Source organism: Octopus sinensis, linkage group LG19 (assembly GCF_006345805.1).
Source record: "Octopus sinensis linkage group LG19, ASM634580v1, whole genome shotgun sequence".
Lineage (NCBI taxonomy): Eukaryota > Metazoa > Mollusca > Cephalopoda > Octopoda > Octopodidae > Octopus > Octopus sinensis.
The window spans coordinates 15,008,669-15,020,939 of NC_043015.1; the positions used below are offsets into that span (position 1 = coordinate 15,008,669).

General features: G+C 32.5%; 1 protein-coding gene across 3 annotated transcripts in view; it reads left to right on the forward strand.

The window, feature by feature from the left end:
• LOC115222396 (ras-related protein Rap-2c) overlaps positions 1 to 11,615 on the forward strand; it is a 50,380-nt gene extending 38,765 nt beyond the window's left edge. For all 3 annotated transcript variants that reach the window (XM_029792623.2, XM_029792624.2, XM_029792625.2), the window contains exon 3: positions 8,164 to 11,615. The gene's annotated coding sequence lies outside the window, so the exon portion shown is untranslated. The remainder of the gene's footprint in view (positions 1 to 8,163) is intronic.
• The last annotated feature ends 656 nt before the right edge of the window (positions 11,616 to 12,271 follow it).

Genomic DNA, 12,271 nt, shown 5'->3' on the forward strand with positions numbered 1-12,271 from the left:
CTATGTCTTCTCTGGGTCTATCTTGCTTGGTCCATTTTGAATACTCAAGTCTTATACATTCCTAATACCGGTCTCCACGTTTATTTTCTCTTAGTTGTACATGTACCACTTCAGTTCTGTTTCGATGCATTAGTATATGTTGACAGTTTTTAAGTGCATCTGTTTTTAGTTGGAAAACTAGACATTCAAGTTACACAAATGTTTTTTTACAATTTGTTAAGAATGAGTCATACACTATTTTGAACTTAAGTATGTGTGTGTGAATGTCTGAACATATTAAATTGATATATTAGTTTATGAATTAGTTCTTCATTGAAATGTTGTAGTAACATTTAAAACTAAATCAAATGGCCTAAAATTTAATTTAGCAGCCCATACAACTTTTATATTGATTTAATGTCTCTTTAACTGTTCAGTCCACTCATACTTGTGCTTTAATGGTGGGTTGACTCCATAGACCATAAATTGCTCTCACACTTTCAACTGCCAGTTAGAAACATTTCACATGATGATAATTGAAATATCACTTTTCAAAAATATCTGTGGTAATGGCAGGAAAGACTTGCCAGTTGTAGAAGACATTTTGATTAGAGTTAATAAAATTTAGACATGTAATACATTAAAAAGTTTCTCATTTTCATTGATTGAGGACTTCATGAAAATAATGCTTTGCTCCATAGTCTGTAGTTTTAGTGGATGAGACAGATGCCACTGTTCTTTATTACATGATACCTATTTTTCAATTATAGACACTGAAATAAGTTCGAGTTGTGTGACACAAGTCATAACAAGGTTCCATTAGCAATTTTATAACTCATAAATATTGTTAATTTAATATTTTATCCTCTCTAAAATATTCGAGTAAGAAAGACAAAGCTAACATATGTAACAATGCTTTGTGTCTGTTTTGTATTTTTGTCAAATAAAATTTCCATTCAGTGCAGGTTTTCTTTACGTCTATGACATTGCTCATGGCTTGTAATGGCAGGCAGTTTCATTTGTTGTCCTCGATTTTCTGTAGTTCAGTGCCCCATTTCAGCAAGTGGTGTTTTACACTTCTTATCCACCACCACCACTACAACCTCTTTCCATGTTACGCTAAAAATAGAAATTGAATAAAACCAAGCTAATTTTGCACAACAGTTTGATACCCATGTTTTCTATATTATCCTATCCAGCATGTGCCTCTTCTTAGATATTTGCATGAACTAGTATCATCATCATCATCATCATCATCCACCTTCCATACTGGCATGGGTCAGATGGTTTGAAGCTGGCTTGGCAGGAACCTCCGCCAGACTTCTGTGTCTGTTTTAGCACAGTTTTTACAGCTGGATGCCCTTCCTAACGCCAACCACCCAGCAGAGTAGACACTTAAAAACTGTATTCTCTACAAATTTTTTATGGAAATTGCCAAAGAAGGTGAGGACATATATGATGAAACTATTGGACCATGGCACATCATCAATTGTGTTTCTGCTCATATTTTAATCCTGATAAAGTTTTTTGAAAATTTATTTTAAAATAGAAGTATTGTACTTGGTTTAGAAATTTCATTTCTGGCACGTAAAAAGCACCATCCGACCGAGGCCGTTTGCCAGCCCCATCTGGCACCTGTGCCGGTGGCACATAAAAAATGGTTGGCGTTAGGAAGGGCATCCAGCCGTAGAAACATTGCCAGATCAGACTGGGCCTGGTGCAGCCTTCTGGCTTCCCAGACCCCAGTTGAACCGTCCAACCCACGCTAGCATGGAAAGCGGATGATGATTTAAACCTCCACCACCACTGTTGGATTTCCTTGGCATTGTCCCCTTCCTTGTGATCCACAATGCTTGCCTGTGACTGCTCCTGGTTCTACAATACAAACTTATTTTAAAGTCATCTAAATTAAAACATTCCATCAGAATTTCATGCTCTGAGACATAGGAGTGGCTGTGTGGTAAGTAGCTTGCTTACAAACCACATGATTCCGGGCTCAGTCCCACTGCGTGGCACCTTGGGCAAGTGTCTTCTACTATAGCCTTGGGCTGACCAAAGCCTTGCGAGTGGATTTGGTAGACAGAAACTGAAAGAAGCCCGTCGTATATATGTATATATATATATATATATATATATGTGTGTGTGTGTGTGTGTGTATATGTTTGTGTTTCTGTGTTTGTCCCCCCAGCATCGCTTGACAACCAATGCTGGTGTGTTTACGTCCCCGTAACTTAGCAGTTTGGCAAAAGAGACCGATAGGATAAGTACTAGGCTTACAAAGAATAAGTCCTGGGGTTGATTTGCTCGACTAAAGGCGGTGCTCCAGCATGGCCACAGTCAAATGACTGAAACAAGTAAAAGAGTATGTGCTAAACACCAGCTTGATATTAATTACAAAGTTATTTTTTTCTAAATTCTTCATTATTTTCAACATAAATTGAAACAAATGCAGTGGATTTCAACAGAAATATAACAAAAGGTTTCAGAACCTTGGTCCAGTGTAATAAAATATAAAACCTTCCTTTAAATGAAAGTCCAGTTAATTTATTTCTTGGACACCTCCATTCTAGTTTTTGCAATGTAATATCAGGGGAAAAAAAGATTGGTTTGCAAAAATATATGCTTTACTTAACATGTTTACCCATTAATTAGTAAAAAAAATTGGCATCTCCATTATATTACTTGTACATATTGACATCAGGTAACTGAAAGGCAAAGATGATACTAAAACCTTAATACCATTAGTTGGTGATACTACTTGCCCTTGATATGTAAGGCAATAGCACAAACATACTTACATTAAGATATTTAATGAATTTCTCCAATTTCATTTTATTTGAAACAATAACTTGTAGTTTTCATATTCCTTTTCTCTGAAATTGAAATTTATATTGGTTTAATTTCTCCTTAAATAGTTCCGCATGGTAATTCCATGTAAACAAGAGAAATTTTAATTTCTGTTTATCATTTGTTGTAAAAGGGTTAAATTCATTGGCTTTTTAAATGAGCCATGTACTTGGTTTTATTTATAAACTATCACATGAATGAGTTTATCTGTGAGTTAAGTTGTCAGAATTAAAATAATGAAAAAAACACACAAGTAAATGAATCAAACCTCACTTCAATATAAAACTTCTAACAACAGGCAAAGTATTTTTCAGAAGCCAATTTTATCTAAAGATACAAGATTTGCTGTTATCTCACATTGATAAAGCTTTGAGAAAAGGGGGTTTTATCTGGGCACTACATAACAAATGTTACACACAGAAGTCTACTTGTTTGCTAGTTTTATAATAGAGTATATATAACAGTTTTCTAATAAAGTATCTATAATAGACCTATTATAGAAGCCACTTTGTTCTTGTTGAATTCCAGCTGAGTGATGATGAAAGGTGTTGCAGCATGGACCATTCCATTTTTTTTTTTCCATTCAGAACTATATTATCCTTTTTTTCATTTCTTTTCTTTTTGTAAAATGTAAAAATGGTATGATTTGAGCAAAATTTGACTACAAATTCTAGCAGGTTGAGTAACTACATAGAGGCTCTTTCATTGATATAAGAAACTAATCTTAGTTGTGTCTGAGAAAATTGTAATTCGTTTCCCCAAAGGTCTTTTTGTAGTCTCCATACTAGAAGATTTGACCTTGTTTATATATAATCTCATCACAGAGAGAATGAATATAACCTAGCAATATGGTTTATTTTTATACATGAAAATGACTTATGTTGATGTCTAACATTGGCACATAATCAGAAATTTGTTGCTGTTTGCAAGAATTGGAGTTATAATAGCTTGGATTGATAAAGTACATAACTAGTCCTTATTTTATTAATAACCCCTGGGGAAATGAAAGGCTAAGTTGATCATGACTTTAAACTCAGAAGTTAGAGAGAAGAAACTAAATATTGAATGCCATTTAATCTCATGCACAACTGTTTCTGACACTCCACTGTTTTCAAAGTAACTAACAGAACAGAAAATGTATATAGATTTTTGTTTTTTATATCTGTTCTTGTATGAGTCAGCTAATTCAAACATTTCCACTATCCAAGCAGGTTGACATTTCTATATCTAATTTCTGTGTTACTTAATGGTGTTTTGTTTATATTTTCTAAGCTTGGTAGAACGAGGTATATAATGTGCTCTATTTTTTTTTTTTTAAGACTCCAAATTTGGTTGATACTAATCACTGATTGTACAGTTAGGTGGTATCTAAATATCTAAATAATCACCTAGCTACTCCTCATTTCAGTATGGAAGCTGTTGTCTGGTGTCGGTATGGAAATATTAAAATGATCAGCGTTGTAACATGTCAATGAGTAATAATAATAAGTCACTGAAATTAGTGAAATGATAGATGTAAGAGAAGCAACACATGTAGCTGTAGAAGTACTGCTTAATGTTGTATATTTATATCCAGTAAATTTCTGGCATGTCATGTGTGTATTCTAAATTATGTATTCATGGAAAGCAACCCTTTATGCAGGTAACTTTTTTGTTAGAGTAGCAAGAAAGTAACTTTGTTCTTTACACTTAGGCAGTAATTTGGTACCACATCGGCAAACAATAGATATATAATGTGTCTGCTGTGGTATTTGTCATTGGAATCTGTTGGATACAGAAATATACTTTTTATTACTTAGACACCCTAATTAATACTAGTGACAATTTTGTGGTTGAACTCCTGACCAGCCTCAATTGGGCTGACCTATAATCAAGGATATTCCAGCCATGACCATCCCATCATTGTCTTTTCTGCAGGGGATCCATGACTATTACCTATTGTGTCCCTATTCTAAGAGAGTAGAGTGTGATTTCTGGGAGATTTGACTGCAATTTCTAACTGTTTGAGCAATCATGTGAAGGCTCCCTTCTTGCCTCATGATAATGTCTGTAAAATACCATGGTGACTTGAAGTTAATAATAACATATAGCCATAAGTGACAGACATTCTCTGAAGCTGGCAATGTGCTTAAAATGACAATTATTGGATTAATAATATGGAATTTAGCAGATTAAAATTGGAGAAGCTAAGAAATAAGCTAAAATCCAGGGAGGGTATCAAGTAATACATATGCCTTCTTTATGATAAATGTGGCTTGACAGTATAGTATTACTTCATTCAGAAGTTGGCATTGCAGATAATGATATGTATGTTGCATTAAAAATGTCAGCATGTCTGTTACTAAAGGAATTGTTGACATCTAACCCAGATTCTCTTAATACTTTACACATATCTGGAGTATGGTAGAATGAGGAAGAACTAGACTGAACATAATCAGTCATCTATGTGCTGTACTGGATTTGTCAATAAATTTTGGTAAAAAATGTTCATTCAGTTTTGCTTCAGTTATGCTGACTTGAACTCATTTTTACTATTGATATTCTTTTACTGTTCTAGTTTCTGCTTGAATATAGTGTGGGAATGTGTGAAATATCCCTTTGGTTGAAATTTAATAAAAATCTATCCCACGTGTACACTGAAAGTGAAATGTCATCCAAAGGTTTACAAATTTGACACACCCTATAAGAAAATAATTTAACATTTTGCTATGGTTTATTTATTTATTAGACTAAAAACTTATTTAATTTTGCCAAAAAGGGTTGCAAATGCCTAGCTTGATGACTTGCTTGTTGTCCATATAGAAAAGTTTTGAATAACAAAATTATTTTTGTGTATTTTGGTGGTGGTTGTGTGTGTGTGTGTGGGGGGGTGTCATCATCTTAAATATATTTTGTTATGTTTTACTGAAATTACAATACAAAGCTTGCCACTGCAAACATTTTAAACTAATAAATCATTTCCTATCTACCTGCATAGATCAATCAAACCCTGAAAGGAAGCTACAACTTGGAGATAACTGATTTTTATATGAAAGCTGTTGTGCTAATAGAGAAATTGTGGCAAATGAATCTTACTATTATTATAATGGTTGATTTCATAGAATGAATATTGGCTGTTCCAATTAATTTTACCATTTGATGATTATCATCAGCTTAACAGAGATCTAAATCTCATTTGTTTTTATTTCCAATCCTACACAGCTACCCTACTGATTCTGTTGTGCCTAAGTTATCTTTCATCTCCAGACTAACATCTGTGTTCAGCATTTACTCCTTTTTTTTTCCTCTTCATCACCCCCTTTTTTTTTAATTAATTCCCTACATAATGAAATGCTGCTCTTACCAATTTTCAGTTTGAACATTTTCTTGCCTCTTATTTGGCTTTCTTACAAATCTATTGTTTTGATAACACAGTAAAGAACATCATGGTATCTAGCTCCAATCTTGTTATATTCTCTGGTGTAAAACAACTGGTGGAGTTCAGCTCAGCTTTAGGCATTCTTCCTTAAAAACAAGGCTTTGTTTGTGATGATAGAAAATTGACATCACTTACATCTTATTAATTTTTGTGTCTTATTACCTCATAGTGTCTTTAGATTTGAACTCATCAGCTCTTCCCAAATATTCTTTAATCAAGTACCATGGGTACTCTTTGACAGCACACAATATTTTTCACTTATTTATTTATATCACATCTCCATGCAAACTGCCCCAGCCTCTGCACATCTTCCGCGTCTTTTATGCAGCATATGCACACACACACACACACATAAAATAAGTTTCTATAGAGTTTTTGCTGCCAAATTTCACTCACAAGCTATTAGTTAACCCAAAACCATGGTAGAAGACACTTTCCTTCAGTACATAGTTATGAAGTGAACATCTTAACTAAGCAGCTATGCCTATGCTATCTGATGGGCAAGGAAACCTGCCATTAGATGTGAATTTCCGATCCTTTGATCCTGCAGTGTTTTCAGTGTTTCTGTTTATGAAATCAATACAAGTCTCGATGTGTATAATGTGTAAGTAATCTCTGTTTAAGGAATCTCTGATTAAGGAAGAGGAATAGGTGATGTCATCTATAAAGGACCAAGTGTGATTAGAAGTAAGAGTGAGAAGCTAATTAATGTAATGGGAGACATTAGGAATCTGGGGCACACCAAGGTTGGAAAGAGCCTTATTGATGCTTGTACAAACAGGCTTCCATTCAAAGAGATGATAGATGGAAGACTTGCATGCATAGGTAAGTTTAACTTGAAGGTTCTCATGCCACACATGGTCAAAAGCTTTGCTAATGTCAGCATAACATTTTACTTTTGCTGAAGTTCTGAAAAATAGAAAAACACTGATGTGACAGCGATGAATAGAAACCATATTGGTGGTCAACGAGATGCCATTGTTTCCATTTGTTTTGGGATGTTGGAGGCAAGGTCGATAAAGTCATTAATTTATGAAGTAAGAATTTTCTTGACCCGATAAGCTGCCTTGTTTAAATACCATAAATACCCTTTTGCATAATTATATTCATTGTTTCAGACACAGTCATCTCTCTATTGGCTGATATGTACTCATGGGATAATTGACTGTGTCCCTAATCCGTTAATACTTGCTGTATTATATACATACTACTTAAATACATGCACACACACACACACGTTTTACAATCATCATCTGATTTGATCATTCTTTGAAGAGCTTTTATTGCTGCTGCTTGGTGATCTGTTCAAAGATTATCAATTATATCCAATTATATTTCTAAATGGTTTTAAACCTTCATTATTCATATATCATTTAATCTTCTGTTTATATATTTTGAAACTACTGCTAGCATTTTGTTGTATATACTTCTATATTTAATATTTATTAAAATGATGGCCAGGAAACTTGGGATCTATTTCCTTTCTGTCATTCTACAATTTGTAGAATACTTATGGTTTTTAAATTTACTAAAGTAGATTAGGAGAGCTTGTTAATTTACTGTTCCGTTATCTTTACTGTTATGATAAATAATTAAGACTGATGTTGAAGATTATCAATTTGGACAAGTTCGTATGCTACGAGGAGAGAAGTAATCTGGTATTTCAAGACTGACTCTTTATCTGAGAGAGTGAAAGAATTTTCAGATGAAGAGTCATCTTTCTCTTCTCCCCACAGCATACAAATTTCTCCAGTCATTGAGTAATTTTTGTTGATGCCAACCACTACCAATTTCGTAGGCCTTTGTTTCATATCAATACACATGTTTTACAATATTTTAAGATATTCATGTTTGAAATGTATTTTTTTCCCACGTCTGCGTATATCTAATGGTTTTTTTTTTTCTTTTCTTCATTGCAGGTTAATAGTGTGGACTGTTTATCCTACTTCTGATTACCTATCAACTGAAAAACTGCCTGTGAATTTACACTGACAATTCAATTTGTTGTGTGCAAGCATTGCGGCTGTTAATCAGTGTTTGGAAACATTCATTCTTGCTGACTAGTTGGTTCCTGATTGTCAGATTGGTTCTACCAGCTGCTGCTATCATCACCATTTAATCAAATATCAGACATCAGTTTCTCCATCTGCAGCTACCAGCTCTGTTCATCAACCAATTATCAAATAGTAATCTTGTGACCTCTTCACCTGACATAAATTGGTCATCTTCTGAATATTTCTGCGAATACTTTCAGTGAGAGTACACATTTCCGCAGTTCTGTTTGAATCCATGTTGTAGAGGTTCTGTCTACAGTGACATCTTATAGACTTTATCGCCATCATAGTTGCATGAACTTAAAGAGTCTTAGAAGAAAAAAAAAATCAGTAAAACAAAATCAAGCATTAATATATCAAAGTTGAATCAATTCATGTCCTTGTTTAGGTGCTTTCAGAAAAAGCAAAATCAACCCCTCTGCTTATCTTTTTTTTTTTTTTTTAATTTTATTTTATATCTAACTTTTACTTTTCTAAATCTACCATATACTCTGGTTTGAAAATACTGAGGAATCTAATTTTTAGATATATTTTCTAAAAGGAAAAACTTCACTTTCTATGAGCTCTAGTTATCCTTTTGTGGTCAAAGACATATGGAAGTCACTAGGAACTTCGCCGCTGTCTGTCTTTGATTTGTTGCTGTATCATGAAGTTGTTTTTTTATCAACAATCAAATTTTGCATTCAACATCCATTTCTTAGCAACCTCATGAGTATGAAAAATTTTGATGTAGTGTTTTCTACATTATCCAACTGAAACATACTGGCAAAAAGCCAAGGAATATATCTTTAACATCTTTATAATAGTATTTTTATAAGCATGTTTAAAATTTATATTTGAAGATTGATTTTGAAAAGTATCAGTTCTAGGAATTCTTTAGAAATATTATTTTAGTTTGGTCATTTTACTTATGTTAAAAGACTACAATTATAATAATATGTAGCTTCACTTTTAGAAATCTTGAAGCTAAAAATTAACTCAACCAATAAACACCACCTTTTGAAAGCTTTGCTTCTGTACGAATCTAGTTATTTGATGGTATTACTGAAAATACATAGTGAAATGTGCCTAGAGTCAGAGGAATGATCATTTCAAGCCAGACATATTCACCCATCCAGCAAAGATTAAATGCTGAATACACAGCAAGATAACAAGAGGTCAGTAAGTGTTGTGCTCATGTCTTCTTTTCCTCATGAACTCTTAACAAATTTCTCCTGCCATTAGAGTTTATAAGACAGTGCAGTATGATAATTTCATCTAACATTTAAAAACTCACTTACAAATCTCTGCTGACTGTTTATTTTTGACTGTTTTGTTTTTGTAATTAAATTTGCATAAAGTGCGCTGTCACTTGAACATTATGTTATTAAAGCTCCTGCAGAATGTTTTTGCACTAACTTCCTAAATAAAAAGACTAATTATAATTATAATAGATGAGCTGAGGTTTTAATATGAAAATTTGAACTAATGTGCTTCTTATTAGAAATATCTACTGCTAGTTACTGCAGTAGTTCAGTTTTTTTGTTTTTTTTTTAATGCCATATTATTTTGGCTTGGTTACAGTCATTTGTAATCATGTAGACTGAAGTTCTAACAAATTTAATGCTTTCATCTTTGATCTGCAATACTGAATGAAGCCTTTGTCACAAAACCAATCTCAATGTCTTTCATATAGTTCTATGAGTCTAAATACTGATTGTCCAAACTGTGCTTAGATCAGCGCAAAACCCTAAATCCCACAGCTTTAAATGTATAATGGTGACAAATAGAACTGTGTATTACAGTCATCCAAAGATTTCTGCGACTTTTTGTACAACTTTAGTTTGCATTAATTTTTATATATTTTTTTATCTAAGAGTTCAATCTTATTTAGTTACATCATCTATATCAAGTTCTAAAGTCAACAGATTACTCATAGCTAGTAGGAATATAGGGCAAAATTCTAATGATATTCTGCTGTTTTACATCTTTTTGATGCTCAGTTTGGACAAAAACAACATAAACAAGAAAAAAAACAAAAAAAAATACATTCTTGACTATTTAGATATTCATAGTGTTTTCTCTTTAGAATTTCTAGCTGGGACCATTGAAAACTGAAGCCACATGATGTTGTGGCTGGATCTTTCAAGTTATAACTTATGATGTGGCATCCATTCTTCTCTGTTCTTATATGTATATTGTAAATAGAAATCCTGTTATTTAATCATCTCTATTTCTGTCAAGTGTCTTAACTTTCCATTAATTTTTGTAGTGACTTATTTCAAAGTGGAAATCGTATTGAGTAAGGTTTGGCTTAGTTTAATCGACTGTAGCTTGTTGTTGCAGTTGTTCTCCTGCCTTGTATTAAGCACACAATTCCTGCGCAATACAATTCCTACCTGGGTTCTATGACTGCCTAAATCTCTATCTAAACCTGCTTTATTTTGTATTTATATTTTTAATCCTCAATGTCAATGATCTGATAGCATTTACAAAGGCTCAATCAGTTCAGTTGGGTGAACAAACTTTTCCTACTCTCCAGTGTAGGATTGCTGTCATTACAGAAATGGTTTTAGAAACTACTACTCAATGCTAAGCTCTGTTTGATCTTTAAATTTTTACAACTACCTCAGCAAAGCAAATATGTCATCTGATTTCCATAGATTCCTATAAAATTTATTTTTGTTTAATTTTTTTTTAATAAGCTCTTAATTAGCATCTATCTTTGTTTAGTTTCCTACCTTGGTGTAGGCATCAAAGAAAAAGTATTTAGAAATATGTCACCTATGAGTTGACTTATGTTTCTCTTAAGAATTTGATTTCCATTGTATATTATCATAGTTATGTCAACCAGCCATCTTAAAGAATTGCTGGCAGACCAAAAAAAAATCAAAAAAAAAACCTCATGGTTCATCCTTTATAGACAAAAGTATCAAATGTATATTGGTTTTAGTGCTCTCCATTTTCCTTTTGTTCTACCATCTCATTATACATATATATGGTTACTACTTCCCCAATGCTTGCTGCAAATGAGGCTAACATTTTGTTCAGATCCTCACTGATTAAAACTTCATACAATTAAGAAATTTTTTTAATTGTCTCCATCCATTCATGCCATTGACAACTCATTGGTAATCTATTTGTTTACTTGAAATACTTCAAATAGATTTTTTAGCATTTTAAAAATCATTTGCCAAATCACCATTTTGTATCAAAATAGCCATGTTTATTTGCTTTTAAAGAAAGAATACTTGAAAAAAAAATTGTGTCAAATTCTTCACAACTTTCTTTCAAATCCTCAAATTTAGAACCTTCAATAAAATCTCTATTACTTTGTTGATACATCTCTAGTTTTTATTTTTAAGTTTGTATGCAATCAATAAATCTTTATTAGATAGATTTGTTTTTAATATAATTTGATAATTATTCAAAAGGATGTTACAAGTTTTCTTTTGGAGATCTCCATTAGATCCCTTCTAGTTGTTTTTACCCAAATCATTGTTTTTTTTTTTAATTTTAAAACTGATCTTGTTATCTTTTCATGTTCCATTTATTCCTTTTTTGCTAAAAAAAAGTGATGAAGTTTATTGATTTGTTTAAATCCATGTTACTCATTACTTGTTGATTCATTATTATAACAACAACAACAACAACAATAATAATTCATATCTGTGCTGGATAAAGCTAATTTCTAGAGGCTTTTTATTTTGTGTGTCCAGGTTTCATGAAAGTAATAAATGTATGAAAACTATTTCACTTTTTTCATTGCATTCATAAATCGTTTTATGAAAGCAATGAATGAATATTATTTTTAGTTATTACTAAACTATCATATCCAAATTTTTCAACATCTGCATTCAAATAACATTAGTTTTACTTCATCAGTCTCTCAGTTTTCTAATTCCATGTGCATAAATTAACTGTTTATATTTTTACAACTTGTGGATGTTCTATACTTCTAAAACATATCCCTTTGAGTTGCGGTAGGTATTAA